Raw genomic sequence first — 17,840 nt, forward strand, 5'->3', positions numbered from 1 at the left:
GCCTTTATCTTATGCTAATTGCAGCTTTTTCAGTGATACCCTGGCTTTAATCATAATACGTTTTTATTAAAATTCCTAAAATCATGTAATTCAAGTTGCAAGAATCAATTTGGCAGTGCATTTATCCAAAAGAAATAGATGTTTTGAAAATTCATTGTTAATCGTGTCTGCATATTAGAGCATATTTTTTGGGTGCCTGAAAAGAAAGTGTTTTGTGTTTCAAATTAAAATATCCCAATAGATTTGTCGTCAGAATAGGTGTATATGCTGATGGTTTATCAATTTACCTTGGGAGAAATGTGCGTGTTCTCTTATCGAATTCCTGGCAAGTGCAGTGTGTCTTTTTTTTTTCTTTTTTTTTTGCAGGTGTCTGTTTATTTTTTCTCTGTAGGAAAGAGGAAAGGAAACCATCAATTTGTGTTGTGATGGACAACATGATTTGAGTAAGCCTCTTCTCTTTTACCAGTTACTGGCCTAGTTGACAATGAAAATGTACCTCGGCGTTACATGAATTCTATGGGTTCCTATGCCTTTTTAGGGCATCTTGGGTTTAACTTATTCAGGTACCAAGCTTCTTGATGCTCTCTAAAAATGCTGTTGCTTATAATAGCCATCATGATTAAATGGGATCCTACGCTTTAAACGCATATTGTGGAATAGGCTGGGGTTTTGCAACAACATTCTTTCTGTCATTTTTCAGAGAGCACTTATACCACAAAACCACAAACAAGATGCACATGGAGAGGCTAATATCGCATATTCTGAAGCAAAGTTTTGAACAACTGTGAGAACACAAGTGCCGATATCATTCAGACACTAGGAATTGTACCAGTTTGTTCGAAGCAGCAGCAGGACTGTAGATATTAAATGGCTAAACTAGATGTTATCCAAAGAAAGTGACACTTGCATGAATAAAAGTAGGTACGTAATGCGTTGTTCACCTTCTATTGATAAATTGAATGACTTACTACCATGAGTGGATGCGAGTAGGCATTGTGCGCAACTCTTTACTCTACAGAGAAGATGTGGCTGTTTTCCTACTGCGAAGCACAGCGAAGGCTTGCATCTCTGAAATGTGAAATGTCATGCGCCATAAGATGAGGTACTGTTATTGCAATATTCTGAAAATTCTTCATTACTACTAAATGTGTGAATTAAAAACAATGGAATGAACGAAAGGTTGATTTGGATGTAGTGTCTTGTTCCTCAGTGTTTTGTTTGTGAATACGCTGAGGTTTAATGATTAGTTTTTTAAAGTGCTGAATGGAAATACATGAAATAATGGCTGCGTGTTGATCATAACTCAATAGCTGTCTAATAAAGAGCATAGTGTATTTTTGGTGGCAGGTTAGAGTTGCTTGTTTCTTAATCTCCTGCAATTCAGTTATGAAGAAACAGTCTAAAAAGAGGCTAGTTGCTAGTTCCATATTTTATTGCGCTTCTTTGTGTTGGGTATGCTTTTTCTATTTCCAACAGGAAACGTCAAGGTAGCATTTTCTTTTCCTCTACGTTGTGATGGGTCTCAAATTGCCAGACCGTGAAAATTCCTCAAGTTGAATTATGAATTGGATCCAAGAGCTCTTACGTCTTGTTGAGACATGCCCATTTATTTGGAGTACGGCTGTGCCGAGAGTTGCTGGCAATGGGTTAAACATATTTCAGTGGAAGAATTGATGCGGCTTGGGATGTGGTGAAGTGATAAGTACTTATTTGTGTGGTTACCAGTAAACAAAAACAATCGTTACATGTTTAATTTTGGGCCAAAAATATAATAAGAAATAGGAAGAGGGAATGCTTGGTTGTGATAGTGTAATATCTTTGGGGATAAGTTTTAGCTAGGGAGAGGCAGGGTGATACGTTTTTTTCTTTGTTTGTTCACAGTCTCCGGATAATGAGGTGTGTCCACCTGTTTGAGAGCTAGGCCTTTGGAAGCATAGCGTATTCTGTGTTCCTAGAAAAGGTACATGTTTTATTTATTTCCCTTGTAGCTAAAGGCATAATGTATTTTCTCTCTACAGTTGTAACTGGCAAATTCATGCCTGTTTTTGATAATGTGAATGGTTACTTTTTAGAAAATAGGCAGCTTCTCTGATCTAATTGCAACCATATGCACCGTGTCCTTTTATTTGTCTTTTTTTAGTTGGGTGTTTTTGTTCATCTTTATATTTTGGCTAGGATTCCTTTTTTCTCTCTCTTCTCCTGATAGGAAATAGCAAGGGAAAGGCTAGCACCCGTGTGTGTTATGGTGAACAATAAGTTGAATGAGGCACATCCTTTAGCAGATGGATGTTAATTGCTATAGCCTGTAATTATAATGTATCTAATGGAGGTAGATGTGGCATTTACTAGCTCTTCAGTGTATCCAGCCCTGAAAAAGATGGCAAGTATGTGATAAATAACTTAAGTGCTATAATTGCCTATTACTTTATTAGAGGGGGACATGGGTTTAATTTGAAAGTATCAAACCTAGTAAGATTTTTTTGTTGCTTTTTGAATGCTCTGCAAATATTTTTGCTTCCAGCTGCATTCATGATTACAATAAGACTTTACTCTTTTATTGTGTAGTATGGATTGGGTTGGGGTATTGCGACGACTTTCTTTGTCACATTTTTCAGAGAGCACTTCTACCACAAAATTGACCAAGAGGATGCACACAAAGAAGCTAATATCAGGTGTTTTGATGCCTAAAGCCAATTGATGTTCGAGATACAAACAGTATTTAAAACGCAAACAAGTGGGGCTATCATTCAAATACCAGCTGTCGTACGAGTTTTACCAAAAGCAGTGGCACAACTAGATCTTGAATGTCACATGACCACCTCTAAAGATATGAGTGCTTGAACGCTCGCAGAATTTGGAATGATCCTAAAAAGGGAATATTTGGACGAATAAAAGTGGATGCCAAGTAAGATTTGAGATCGCATCACCATGGAATGATACATTTTTAAAGTGGATGAGAGTTACAACCAGGAATGGATGCATGCGTGACTCAGCCTTACACAGGAGTGTATTTCTGTTTTGCTACTTGACACCTCAGAATATTTACATCTCTTAAACATGAAAGGTACTGAGCCCTAGGAAATGAGGTAATGTTAATGGCAGGTAAACAAAATCCATCATTGCTGAATGTTGTAATTGTCGCCAATGTGATGACAAAATTGCTATGCATGCAAGAGTGTCTTTTTCCCTGAGTGCGTGTTTGTGAAGTTGCTAATCATAATACGTTTTTATTAGATTTCCTAAAATCATGTAATTCAAGTTGCAAGAATCAATTTGGCAGTGCATTTATCCAAAAGAAATAGATGTTTTGAAAATTCATTGTTAATCGTGTCTGCATATTAGAGCATATTTTTTGGGTGCCTGAAAAGGAAGTGTTTTGTGTTTCAAATTAAAATATCCCAATAGATTTGTCGTCAGAATAGGTGTATATGCTGATGGTATATCAATTTACCTTGGGAGAAATGTGCGTGTTCTCTTATCGAATTCCTGGCAAGTGCAGTGTCTCTTTTTTTTTTTTCTTCTTTTTTTTTTTGCAGGTGTCTGTTTATTTTTTCTCTGTAGGAAAGAGGAAAGGAGACCATCAATTTGTGTTGTGATGGACAACATGATTTGAGTAAGCCTCTTCTCTTTTACCAGTTACTGGCCTAGTTGACAATGAAAATGTACCTCGGCGTTACATGAATTCTATGGGTTCCTATGCCTTTTTAGGGCATCTTGGGTTTAACTTATTCAGGTACCAAGCTTCTTGATGCTCTCTACAAATGCTGTTGCTTATAATAGCCATCATGATTAAATGGGATCCTACGCTTTAAACGCATATTGTGGAATAGGCTGGGGTTTTGCAACAACATTCTTTCTGTCATTTTTCAGAGAGCACTTATACCACAAAACCACAAACAAGATGCACATGGAGAGGCTAATATCGCATATTCTGAAGCAAAGTTTTGAACAACTGTGAGAACACAAGTGCCGATATCATTCAGACACTAGGAATTGTACCAGTTTGTTCGAAGCAGCAGCAGGACTGTAGATATTAAATGGCTAATCTAGATGGCCAAAGAATGCAAATTCTTGATCAGGATTTGGAATTATCCAAAGAAAGTGACACTTGCATGAATAAAAGTAGGTACGTAATGCGTTGTTCACCTTCTATTGATAAATTGAATGACTTACTACCATGAGTGGATGCGAGTAGGCATTGTGCGCAACTCTTTACTCTAGAGAGAAGATTTGGCTGTTTACCTACTGCGAAGCACAGCGAAGGCTTGCATCTCTGAGATGTGAAATGTCATGCGCCATAAAATGAGGTACTGTTATTGCAATGTTCTGAAAATTCTTCATTACTACTAATGTGTGAATTAAAAACAATGGAATGAACAAAAGGTTGATTTGGATGTAGTGTCTTGTTCCTCAATGTTTTGTTTGTGAATACGCTAATGAGGTTTAATGATTAGTTTTTTAAAGCGCTGAATGGAAATACGTGAAATAATGGCTGCGTGTTTATCATAACTCAATAGCTGTCTAATAAAGAGCATAGTGTATTTTTGGTGGCAGGTTAGAGTTGCTTGTTTCCTAATCTCTTGCAATTCAGTTATGAAGAAACAGTCTGGAAAGAGGCTAGTTGCTAGTTACATATTTTATTGCGCTTCTTTGTGTTGGGTATGCTTTTTCTATTTCCAACAGGAAACGTCAAGGTAGCATTTTCTTTTCCTCTAGTTGTGATGGGTCTCAAACTGCCAGACCGTGAAAATTCCTCAAGTTGAATTATGAATTGGATCCAAGAGCTCTTACGTCTTGTTGAGACATACACATTGACCGCCTGGACCCTCCTTCAGCCCGGTTGCTCCCCCACGCTCCAGCCTGGTATCGTTTGACCTCCTGCCTTCGAGATACTAGCGCTGCATTGACTCAGCTAATCTTTCATTTTATAGCGCTGCACGATCGCTTCATAGCGCTGCACTGTTGGGATTTACTTATTTATTTAATTAATTGTGCTGCTCTGTCTAATTGACTTATTTAATCTGCGCCGCACTGTCGCTTTTATTTAATTATCAACGCGACATCGCTGAGGCAGTTACTTAGCATTTAAATTATATTCAGCTGTTAGTGCGTGTAAGGCTCTCGCCTTTGACCCTCCATTTTGTGTTGTTGTTGTTGTTGCCGCCCCTCCTCCCGCCACCGCCTCCCAGCTGCTGCCCCTCCCACCCACGATTAGTATCCTTCCTTGCTCCCGAGATCACTGTGACCGCCTGGACCCTCCTTCAGCCCGGTTGCTCCCCCACGCTCCAGCCTGGTATCGTTTGACCTCCTGCCTTCGAGATACTAGCGCTGCATTGACTCAGCTAATCTTTCATTTTATAGCGCTGCACGATCGCTTCATAGCGCTGCACTGTTGGGATTTACTTATTTATTTAATTAATTGTGCTGCTCTGTCTAATTGACTTATTTAATCTGCGCCGCACTGTCGCTTTTATTTAATTATCAACGCGACATCGCTGAGGCAGTTACTTTGCATTTAAATTATATTCAGCTGTTAGTGCGTGTAAGGCTCTCGCCTTTGACCCTCCATTTTGTGTTGTTGTTGTTGTTGCCGCCCCTCCTCCCGCCACCGCCTCCCAGCTGCTGCCCCTCCCACGCTCCGCCCCCTCCACCATCCATTTATGACCAATGTCATAACGCGCAGCGTTTACGCGCAGCGACCGCGCCCAACCCGCGCCGAAGGTGCGCCAAAGGTAAGCCCGTCTACGCCCGTCCGCGCCCAGCGCCAGACCCCCTGCCCCTCGCGATGCCCAGCCCTCCCGCATTACCTACGATGCCGCTACCCTCCTAGCTCTTAACCCCGGTCGCGCCCCCAACTGCGTCCAAGCAGCTCCCGGACACACTCATGGACCATTCTCCTGCCACTCCTGCAAATTCAGCGGCACCGTCAACCACTCCGCTACGACCACTCCACAGACTACCGACCCCAACCACCTACAATGCATCCTTCTCAACACCCGCTCGGTCCACAGACACGCCATCGAACTATGGAATCTACTAGACACCATCTCTCCAGACGTCGCCTTCCTAACAGAAACATGGATGAACGCTTCCTCCGCCCCAGACATCACCATTGCCATCCCTGAAGACTATAAGATCACACGCAAGGACCGTACCGGCCACACAGGAGGAGGAATCGCTATCGTCCATAAGAAATCAATCCACATCTCAACCAGTTCTGACGTCAATCTCGCCAACTCTGAACACCTTCACTTCCAGATCCACATCGACCCCAAGACCACACTCAGAGGCACCCTCCTTTACAGGCCACCAGGACCCCGCGCAAAATTCAGTGAAGACATCACGGACTTCATCACTCCACACGCGCTCCCCTCCAAAGATTACATCCTTCTGGGAGACCTCAACTTTCACCTTGAAAAGAACAACGACCGCAACACCACCACCCTCTTGGACAACCTCGCCAACCTCGGACTTAAACAACTGGTCACTTTCCCCCACCCACATCGCAGGTCACACACTCGACCCCATCTTCACCTCCAGCAAGCATGTCTCCTTCAGCCACACTACGGAGCTCCTCTGGACTGACCACAGCTGCGTTCACTTCACCTACAACAAGCCGAAACCCACCAACCACCTCCAACCAACTCTGCAAAGAAACTGGAACAAAATCACCACCGATCAAATCTCCGCATCACTTCTTCTAAACACCCCAGCCCACTCTTCTAACCCAAACCAAGCCGCCGCCAACCTCACCCTATGGCTATCCGACACCCTAGCACCACTGAAAAAACGTCAAAGCAAACCTGGCAGCAAGAAGGCCTCATGGTTCAACGATGACCTTAAGAAGTCCAAGAAACTCTGCCGCTCCCTTGAAAAGGCCTGGAAAAAAGACCCAACCACTAGCACCAAGGACGCCTTCAAAAACGCCACCCGCACTCACCACCAACTAATCCGAAAGGCCAAGAAAACAGCATTCAAGGATCGACTTGACAACAACGCCCACAACAGCAAAGAACTTTTCAACATCGTCAAGGAATTTTCCAATCCCTCGGCCAACTCCAACGACATCACCCCCTCTCAAGCCCTTTGCGACTCCCTAGCCTCATTCTTCCACAACAAGATTGCAGACATCCACAACAGCTTCAACAACCAACCCGGAGACCAACCCACCCAACCATCTGCTGAACATTCTCCCCCCGTGAACACCCTTAACGTCTGGAACCCAATCTCCACTGAGGACACAATCCGCCTAATGAATTCCATCCACTCAGGATCCCCCACAGACCCTTGCCCTCACCACATCTTCAACAAAGCAGACTCCGTCATAGCACCGCACCTCCGAGACGTCATCAACTGTTCCTTCAACTCCGCCACCTTCCCGGAAGACTGGAAACACGCTGAACTCACCGCCCTGCTGAAAAAACCCACAGCGGACCCCACCGAACTCAAAAATTACCGCCCCATCTCGCTCCTTCCATTCCCGGCCAAAGTCATCGAGAAAGCCGTCAACAACCAGCTCGCCGCTTTCCTCGAAGCCAACAAATCCCTCGACTCCTCACCATCTGGCTTCCGAGCAAAACACAGCACTGACCAACGACCCCGCCACCGCCAGAGCCAACCTGCACGAAGGGATGAGAGACGTAGCCGAATGGATGACGACCAGCCGCCTGAAACTGAACTCAGACAAGACGGAGGTCCTCATCCTGGGCTCCACGCCCTCCGCCTGGGACGACTCCTGGTGGCCCCCCGCCCTGGGCGCCGCACCCAAACCGACGGACCACGCACGCAACCTGGGCTTCATCCTGGACTCCTCTCTCTCCATGACCAGACAAGTCAACGCCGTCTCCTCGTCATGCTTCAACATCCTGCGCATGCTACGTAAGATCTTCCGGTGGATCCCCACCGAGACGAGGAAGACGGTCACCCAAGCCCTCGTCACCAGCCGACTGGACTACGGGAACGCCCTCTACGCCGGAACCACGGCCAAACTCCAGAAGAGACTCCAGCGGATCCAGAACGCCTCGGCGAGACTCATCCTCGACATCCCCCGACGCAGCCACATCTCCGGACACCTGAGAGACCTGCACTGGCTCCCGATCAACAAGAGAATCACCTTCCGTCTCCTCACCCACGCGCACAAAGCCCTACACGACCAAGGCCCGAGCTACCTCAACAACCGGATCAACTTCTACACTCCCAAGCGCCTCCTCAGATCAACCAACCACGCCCTCGCCGCCGTCCCCCGCATCCGAAGAGAGACAACAGGAGGAAGGTCCTTCTCCTACCTGGCCGCCAAGACCTGGAACTCACTTCCCATCAATCTGCGCCTGACCCAAGACCACCTCTCCTTCAGGAAGAAGCTCAAGACTTGGCTGTTCGAGCAGTAGCGGCACCCCCCCCTCCCAGCGCCTTGAGACCCTACGGGTGAGTAGTGCGCTTTACAAATGACCTGATTGATTGATTGATTGAGACCGCCCTCATCGCAGCAACAGACGACATTCGAACTCTACTGGACAATGGAGACACAGTCGCCCTCATCCTCCTCGACCTCTCTGCAGCATTCGACACAGTCTGCCACAGCACCCTTCTACAACGCCTCAACAACACCGGAATACAAGGAAAAGCACTTGAATGGATCACCTCGTTCCTCACCGGAAGAACCCAGAGAGTCCCCCTTCCACCATTCAAGTCCGAGGCTACTGAAGTCATCTGTGGCGTACCACAAGGATCCTCACTCAGCCCCACCCTCTTCAACGTATACATGAGCCCCCTCGCGGCCATCGCCCGCCAACACAACCTCAACATCATCTCTTACGCGGATGACACTCAACTGATCCTTTCTCTCACCAATGACCCCAGCACCGCCAAAACTAACCTACACGAAGGAATGAAAGAAGTTGCCGAATGGATGAAACAAAGCCGTCTGAAACTGAACTCAGACAAAACAGAAGTCCTCATCCTAGGTACATCCCCCTCTGCATGGGACGACTCTTGGTGGCCGGAAGCCCTTGGAAAAGCACCCATCCCGACAGACCACGCACAGAACCTAGGCGTCATCCTGGATTCTTCACTCTCAATGAACAGACAAGTTAGCGCCGTATCCTCATCTTGCTTCAACATTCTTCGCATGCTCAAAAAAACATTTCGCTGGATCCCCACCGAAACAAGGAAAACAGTCACCCATGCTCTGGTCACGAGCCGACTGGACTACGGAAACACCCTCTACGCAGGTACTACCGCTAAACTCCAGAAGAAACTCCAACGAATCCAAAACGCCTCAGCCAGGATCATATTGGACATCCCGCGCAACGAACACATCTCTAGTCACCTGAAAGACCTCCACTGGCTACCCGTCAAGAGATTCACTTTCCGACTGCTAACCCACGCACACAAGTCACTCTACGACATCGGACCAGAATGCCTCAACTCACGACTGTCCTTCTACACCCCCTCCCGCCAACTGCGTTCTTCCAGCCAAGCCCTCGCCACTGTACCTCGCATCAACAAGACCACCATGGGAGGCAGATCCTTCTCATACCTGGCTGCTAAAACATGGAACTCACTCCCCGCTTACCTTCGCCTTGCCCAGAGCCACCTAGCATTCAGAAAGCAACTTAAAACGTGGATATTTGACAAGTAATCCTCCTCCCCTCTCTAAGCGCCTTGAGACCCTCTGGGTATGTAGTGCGCTATATAAATTCTCTGACTTGACTTGACTTGACACATTTATTTGGAGTACGGCTGTGCCGAGAGTTGCTGGCAATGGGTTAAACATATTTCAATGGAAGAATTGATGCGGCTTGGGATGTGGTGAAGTGATAAGTACTTATTTGTGTGGATTACCAGTAAACAAAAACAATCGTTACATGTTTAATTTTGGGCCAAAAATATAATAAGAAATAGGAAGAGGGAATGCTTGGTTGGGATAGTGTAATATCTTTGGGGATAAGTTTTAGCTGGGGAAAGGCAGGGTGATACGTTTTTTTCTTTGTTTGTTCACAGCCTCCGGATAATGAGGTATGTCCACCTGTTTGAGAGCTAGGCCTTTGGAAGCATAGCGTATTCTGTGTTCCTAGAAAAGGTACATGTTTCATTTATTTCCCTTGTAGCTAAAGGCATAATGTATTTTCTCTCTACAGTTGTAACTGGCAAATTTATGCCTGTTTTTGATGATGTGAATGGTTACTTTTTAGAAAATAGGCAGCTTCTCTGATCTAATTACAACCATTTGCACCGTGTCCTTTTATTTGTCTTTTTTTAGTTGGGTGTTTTTGTTCATCTTTATATTTTGGCTAGGATTCCTTTTTTCTCTCTCTTCTCCTGATAGGAAATAGCAAGGGAAAGGCTAGCACCCGTGTGTGTTATGGTGAACAATAAGTTGAATGAGGCACATCCTTTAGCAGATGGATGTTAATTGCTATAGCCTGTAATTATAATGTATCTAATGGAGGTGGATGTGGCATTTACTAGCTCTTCAGTGTATCCAGCCCTGAAAAAGATGGCAAGTATGTGATAAATAACTTAAGTGCTATAATTGCCTATTACTTTATTAGAGGGGGACATGGGTTTAATTTGAAAGTATCAAACCTAGTAAGATTTTTTTGTTGCTTTTTGAATGCTCTGCAAATATTTTTGCTTCCAGCTGCATTCATGATTACAATAAGACTTTACTCTTTTATTGTGTAGTATGGATTGGGTTGGGGTATTGCGACGACTTTCTTTGTCACATTTTTCAGAGAGCACTTCTACCACAAAATTGACCAAGAGGATGCACACAAAGAAGCTAATATCAGGTGTTTTGATGCCTAAAGCCAATTGATGTTCGAGATACAAACAGTATTTAAAACGCAAACAAGTGGGGCTATCATTCAAATACCAGCTGTCGTACGAGTTTTACCAAAAGCAGTGGCACAACTAGATCTTGAATGTCACATGACCACCTCTAAAGATATGAGTGCTTGAACGCTCGCAGAATTTGGAATGATCCTAAAAAGGGAATATTTGGACGAATAAAAGTGGATGCCAAGTAAGATTTGAGATCGCATCACCATGGAATGATACATTTTTAAAGTGGATGAGAGTTACAACCAGGAATGGATGCATGCGTGACTCAGCCTTACACAGGAGTGTATTTCTGTTTTGCTACTTGACACCTCAGAATATTTACATCTCTTAAACATGAAAGGTACTGAGCCCTAGGAAATGAGGTAATGTTAATGGCAGGTAAACAAAATCCATCATTGCTGAATGTTGTAATTGTCGCCAATGTGATGACAAAATTGCTATGCATGCAAGAGTGTCTTTTTCCCTGAGTGCGTGTTTGTGAAGTTGCTAATCATAATACGTTTTTATTAGATTTCCTAAAATCATGTAATTCAAGTTGCAAGAATCAATTTGGCAGTGCATTTATCCAAAAGAAATAGATGTTTTGAAAATTCATTGTTAATCGTGTCTGCATATTAGAGCATATTTTTTGGGTGCCTGAAAAGGAAGTGTTTTGTGTTTCAAATTAAAATATCCCAATAGATTTGTCGTCAGAATAGGTGTATATGCTGATGGTATATCAATTTACCTTGGGAGAAATGTGCGTGTTCTCTTATCGAATTCCTGGCAAGTGCAGTGTGTCTTTTTTTTTTCTTCTTTTTTTTGCAGGTGTCTGTTTATTTTTTCTCTGTAGGAAAGAGGAAAGGAGACCATCAATTTGTGTTGTGATGGGCAACATGATTTGAGTAAGCCTCTTCTCTTTTACCAGTTACTGGCCTAGTTGACAATGAAAATTTACCTCGGCGTTACATGAATTCTATGGGTTCCTATGCCTTTTTAGGGCATCTTGGGTTTAACCTATTCAGGTACCAAGCTTCTTGATGCTCTCTACAAATGCTGTTGCTTATAATAGCCATCATGATTAAATGGGATCCTACTCTTTAAAAGCATATTGTGGAATAGGCTGGGGTTTTGCAACAACATTCTTTTTGTCATTTTTCAGAGAGCACTTATACCACAAAACCACAAACAAGATGCACATGGAGAGGCTAATATCGCATATTCTGAAGCAGTTTTTGAACAACTGTGAGAACACAAGTGCCGATATCATTCAGATACTAGGAATTGTACCAGTTTGTTCGAAGCAGCAGCAGGACTGTAGATATTAAATGGCTAAACTAGATGTCTAAAGAATGCAAATTCTTGATCAGGATTTGGAATTATCCAAAGAAAGTGACACTTGCATGAATAAAAGTAGGTACGTAATGCGTTGTTCACCTTCTATTGATAAATTGAATGACTTACTACCATGAGTGGATGCGAGTAGGCATTGTGCGCAACTCTTTACTCTACAGAGAAGATGTGGCTGTTTTCCTACTGCGAAGCACAGCGAAGGCTTGCATCTCTGAAATGTGAAATGTCATGCGCCATAAGATGAGGTACTGTTATTGCAATATTCTGAAAATTCTTCATTACTACTAAATGTGTGAATTAAAAACAATGGAATGAACGAAAGGTTGATTTGGATGTAGTGTCTTGTTCCTCAGTGTTTTGTTTGTGAATACGCTGAGGTTTAATGATTAGTTTTTTAAAGTGCTGAATGGAAATACATGAAATAATGGCTGCGTGTTGATCATAACGCAATAGCTGTCTAATAAAGAGCATCGTGTATTTTTGGTGGCAGGTTAGAGTTGCTTGTTTCTTAATCTCCTGCAATTCAGTTATGAAGAAACAGTCTGGAAAGAGGCTAGTTGCTAGTTCCATATTTTATTGCGCTTCTTTGTGTTGGGTATGCTTTTTCTATTTCCAACAGGAAACGTCAAGGTAGCATTTTCTTTTCCTCTACGTTGTGATGGGTCTCAAATTGCCAGACCGTGAAAATTCCTCAAGTTGAATTATGAATTGGATCCAAGAGCTCTTACGTCTTGTTGAGACATGCCCATTTATTTGGAGTACGGCTGTGCCGAGAGTTGCTGGCAATGGGTTAAACATATTTCAGTGGAAGAATTGATGCGGCTTGGGATGTGGTGAAGTGATAAGTACTTATTTGTGTGGATTACCAGTAAACAAAAACAATCGTTACATGTTTAATTTTGGGCCAAAAATATAATAAGAAATAGGAAGAGGGAATGCTTGGTTGTGATAGTGTAATATCTTTGGGGATAAGTTTTAGCTAGGGAGAGGCAGGGTGATACGTTTTTTTCTTTGTTTGTTCACAGTCCCCGGATAATGAGGTGTGTCCACCTGTTTGAGAGCTAGGCCTTTGGAAGCATAGCGTATTCTGTGTTCCTAGAAAAGGTACATGTTTTATTTATTTCCCTTGTAGCTAAAGGCATAATGTATTTTCTCTCTACAGTTGTAACTGGCAAATTCATGCCTGTTTTTGATAATGTGAATGGTTACTTTTTAGAAAATAGGCAGCTTCTCTGATCTAATTGCAACCATATGCACCGTGTCCTTTTATTTGTCTTTTTTTAGTTGGGTGTTTTTGTTCATCTTTATATTTTGGCTAGGATTCCTTTTTTCTCTCTCTTCTCCTGATAGGAAATAGCAAGGGAAAGGCTAGCACCCGTGTGTGTTATGGTGAACAATAAGTTGAATGAGGCACATCCTTTAGCAGATGGATGTTAATTGCTATAGCCTGTAATTATAATGTATCTAATGGAGGTAGATGTGGCATTTACTAGCTCTTCAGTGTATCCAGCCCTGAAAAAGATGGCAAGTATGTGATAAATAACTTAAGTGCTATAATTGCCTATTACTTTATTAGAGGGGGACATGGGTTTAATTTGAAAGTATCAAACCTAGTAAGATTTTTTTGTTGCTTTTTGAATGCTCTGCAAATATTTTTGCTTCCAGCTGCATTCATGATTACAATAAGACTTTACTCTTTTATTGTGTAGTATGGATTGGGTTGGGGTATTGCGACGACTTTCTTTGTCACATTTTTCAGAGAGCACTTCTACCACAAAATTGACCAAGAGGATGCACACAAAGAAGCTAATATCAGGTGTTTTGATGCCTAAAGCCAATTGATGTTCGAGATACAAACAGTATTTAAAACGCAAACAAGTGGGGCTATCATGCAAATACCAGCTCTCGTACGAGTTTTACCAAAAGCAGTGGCACAACTAGATCTTGAATGTCACATGACCACCTCTAAAGATATATGAATGCTTGAACGCTCGCAGAATTTGGAATGATCCTACAAAAGGAATATTTGGACGAATAAAAGTGGACGCCAAGTAAGATTTGAGATTGCATCACCATGGAATGATACATTTTTAAAGTGGATGAGAGTTACAACCAGGAATGGATGCATGCGTGACTCAGCCTTACACAGGAGTGTATTTCTGTTTTGCTACTTGACCCCTCAGAATATTTACATCTCTTAAACATGAAAGGTACTGAGCCCTAGGAAATGAGGTAATGTTAATGGCAGGTAAAAAAAATCCATCATTGCTGAATGTTGTAATTGTCGCCAATGTGATGACAAAATTGCTATGCATGCAAGAGTGTCTTTTTCCCTGAGTGCGTGTTTGTGAAGTTGCTAATCATAATACGTTTTTATTAGATTTCCTAAAATCATGTAATTAAAGTTGCAAGAATCAATTTGGCAGTGCATTTATCCAAAAGAAATAGATGTTTTGAAAATTCATTGTTAATCGTGTCTGCATATTAGAGCATATTTTTTGGGTGCCTGAAAAGGAAGTGTTTTGTGTTTCAAATTAAAATATCCCAATAGATTTGTCGTCAGAATAGGTGTATATGCTGATGGTTTATCAATTTACCTTGGGAGAAATGTGCGTGTTCTCTTATCGAATTCCTGGCAAGTGCAGTGTCTTTTTTTTTTTCTTCTTTTTTTTGCAGGTGTCTGTTTATTTTTTCTCTGTAGGAAAGAGGAAAGGAGACCATCAATTTGTGTTGTGATGGACAACATGATTTGAGTAAGCCTCTTCTCTTTTACCAGTTACTGGCCTAGTTGACAATGAAAATTTACCTCGGCGTTACATGAATTCTATGGGTTCCTATGCCTTTTTAGGGCATCTTGGGTTTAACCTATTCAGGTACCAAGCTTCTTGATGCTCTCTACAAATGCTGTTGCTTATAATAGCCATCATGATTAAATGGGATCCTACTCTTTAAAAGCATATTGTGGAATAGGCTGGGGTTTTGCAACAACATTCTTTTTGTCTTTCAGAGAGCACTTATACCACAAAACCACAAACAAGATGCACATGGAGAGGCTAATATGGCATATTCTGAAGCAGTTTTTGAACAACTGTGAGAACACAAGTGCCGATATCATTCAGATACTAGGAATTGTACCAGTTTGTTTGAAGCAGCAGCAGGACTGTAGATATTAAATGGCTAAACTAGATGTCTAAATAATGCACATTCTTGATCAGGATTTGGAATTATCCAAAGAAAGTGACACTTGCATGAATAAAAGTAGGTACGTAATGCGTTGTTCACCTTCTATTGATAAATTGAATGACTTACTACCATGAGTGGATGCGAGTAGGCATTGTGCGCAACTCTTTACTCTACAGAGAAGATGTGGCTGTTTTCCTACTGCGAAGCACAGCGAAGGCTTGCATCTCTGAAATGTGAAATGTCATGCGCCATAAGATGAGGTACTGTTATTGCAATATTCTGAAAATTCTTCATTGCTACTAAATGTGTGAATTAAAAACAATGGAATGAACGAAAGGTTGATTTGGATGTAGTGTCTTGTTCCTCAGTGTTTTGTTTGTGAATACGCGAATGAGGTTTAATGATTAGTTTTTTAAAGTGCTGAATGGAAATACATGAAATAATGGCTGCGTGTTGATCATAACTCAATAGCTGTCTAATAAAGAGCATAGTGTATTTTTGGTGGCAGGTTAGAGTTGCTTGTTTCTTAATCTCCTGCAATTCAGTTATGAAGAAACAGTCTGGAAAGAGGCTAGTTGCTAGTTCCATTTTTTATTGCGCTTCTTTGTGTTGGGTATGCTTTTTCTATTTCCAACAGGAAACGTCAAAGTAGCATTTTCTTTTCCTCTACGTTGTGATGGGTCTCAAATTGCCAGACCGTGAAAATTCCTCAAGTTGAATTATGAATTGGATCCAAGAGCTCTTACGTCTTGTTGAGACATGCACATTTATTTGGAGTACGGCTGTGCCGAGAGTTGCTGGCAATGGGTTAAACATATTTCAGTGGAAGAATTGATGCGGCTTGGGATGTGGTGAAGTGATAAGTACTTATTTGTGTGGATTACCAGTAAACAAAAACAATCGTTACATGTTTAATTTTGGGCCAAAAATATAATAAGAAATAGGAAGAGGGAATGCTTGGTTGTGATAGTGTAATATCTTTGGGGATAAGTTTTAGCTAGGGAGAGGCAGGGTGATACGTTTTTTTCTTTGTTTGTTCACAGTCCCCGGATAATGAGGTGTGTCCACCTGTTTGAGAGCTAGGCCTTTGGAAGCATAGCGTATTCTGTGTTCCTAGAAAAGGTACATGTTTTATTTATTTCCCTTGTAGCTAAAGGCATAATGTATTTTCTCTCTACAGTTGTAACTGGCAAATTCATGCCTGTTTTTGATAATGTGAATGGTTACTTTTTAGAAAATAGGCAGCTTCTCTGATCTAATTGCAACCATATGCACCGTGTCCTTTTATTTGTCTTTTTTTAGTTGGGTGTTTTTGTTCATCTTTATATTTTGGCTAGGATTCCTTTTTTCTCTCTCTTCTCCTGATAGGAAATAGCAAGGGAAAGGCTAGCACCCGTGTGTGTTATGGTGAACAATAAGTTGAATGAGGCACATCCTTTAGCAGATGGATGTTAATTGCTATAGCCTGTAATTATAATGTATCTAATGGAGGTAGATGTGGCATTTACTAGCTCTTCAGTGTATCCAGCCCTGAAAAAGATGGCAAGTATGTGTTATGGTGAACAATAAGTTGAATGAGGCACATCCTTTAGCAGATGGATGTTAATTGCTATAGCCTGTAATTATAATGTATCTAATGGAGGTAGATGTGGCATTTACTAGCTCTTCAGTGTATCCAGCCCTGAAAAAGATGGCAAGTATGTGATAAATAACTTAAGTGCTATAATTGCCTATTACTTTATTAGAGGGGGACATGGGTTTAATTTGAAAGTATCAAACCTAGTAAGATTTTTTTGTTGCTTTTTGAATGCTCTGCAAATATTTTTGCTTCCAGCTGCATTCATGATTACAATAAGACTTTACTCTTTTATTGTGTAGTATGGATTGGGTTGGGGTATTGCGACGACTTTCTTTGTCACATTTTTCAGAGAGCACTTCTACCACAAAATTGACCAAGAGGATGCACACAAAGAAGCTAATATCAGGTGTTTTGATGCCTAAAGCCAATTGATGTTCGAGATACAAACAGTATTTAAAACGCAAACAAGTGGGGCTATCATGCAAATACCAGCTCTCGTACGAGTTTTACCAAAAGCAGTGGCACAACTAGATCTTGAATGTCACATGACCACCTCTAAAGATATATGAATGCTTGAACGCTCGCAGAATTTGGAATGATCCTACAAAAGGAATATTTGGACGAATAAAAGTGGACGCCAAGTAAGATTTGAGATTGCATCACCATGGAATGATACATTTTTAAAGTGGATGAGAGTTACAACCAGGAATGGATGCATGCGTGACTCAGCCTTACACAGGAGTGTATTTCTGTTTTGCTACTTGACCCCTCAGAATATTTACATCTCTTAAACATGAAAGGTACTGAGCCCTAGGAAATGAGGTAATGTTAATGGCAGGTAAAAAAAATCCATCATTGCTGAATGTTGTAATTGTCGCCAATGTGATGACAAAATTGCTAT

The 17,840-nt window shown here is 41.9% G+C and overlaps 2 long non-coding RNA genes across 9 annotated transcripts in view; both read left to right on the top strand.

Moving 5' to 3' along the window:
- The window catches only part of LOC144817987 (uncharacterized), an 89,317-nt gene that overhangs the window by 12,725 nt on the left and 58,752 nt on the right, over window positions 1-17,840 (top strand). The gene's annotated exons all lie outside the window — the stretch shown is intronic.
- On the top strand, window positions 1,725-16,888 carry LOC144818227 (uncharacterized). Its single transcript, XR_013607075.1, has 4 exons — window positions 1,725-3,064; window positions 3,871-4,307; window positions 4,717-4,863; window positions 10,003-16,888. It is a non-coding gene; the product is annotated as an uncharacterized LOC144818227 (long non-coding RNA).

Source organism: Lissotriton helveticus, chromosome 1_1 (assembly GCF_964261635.1).
Source record: "Lissotriton helveticus chromosome 1_1, aLisHel1.1, whole genome shotgun sequence".
NCBI lineage: Eukaryota > Metazoa > Chordata > Amphibia > Caudata > Salamandridae > Lissotriton > Lissotriton helveticus.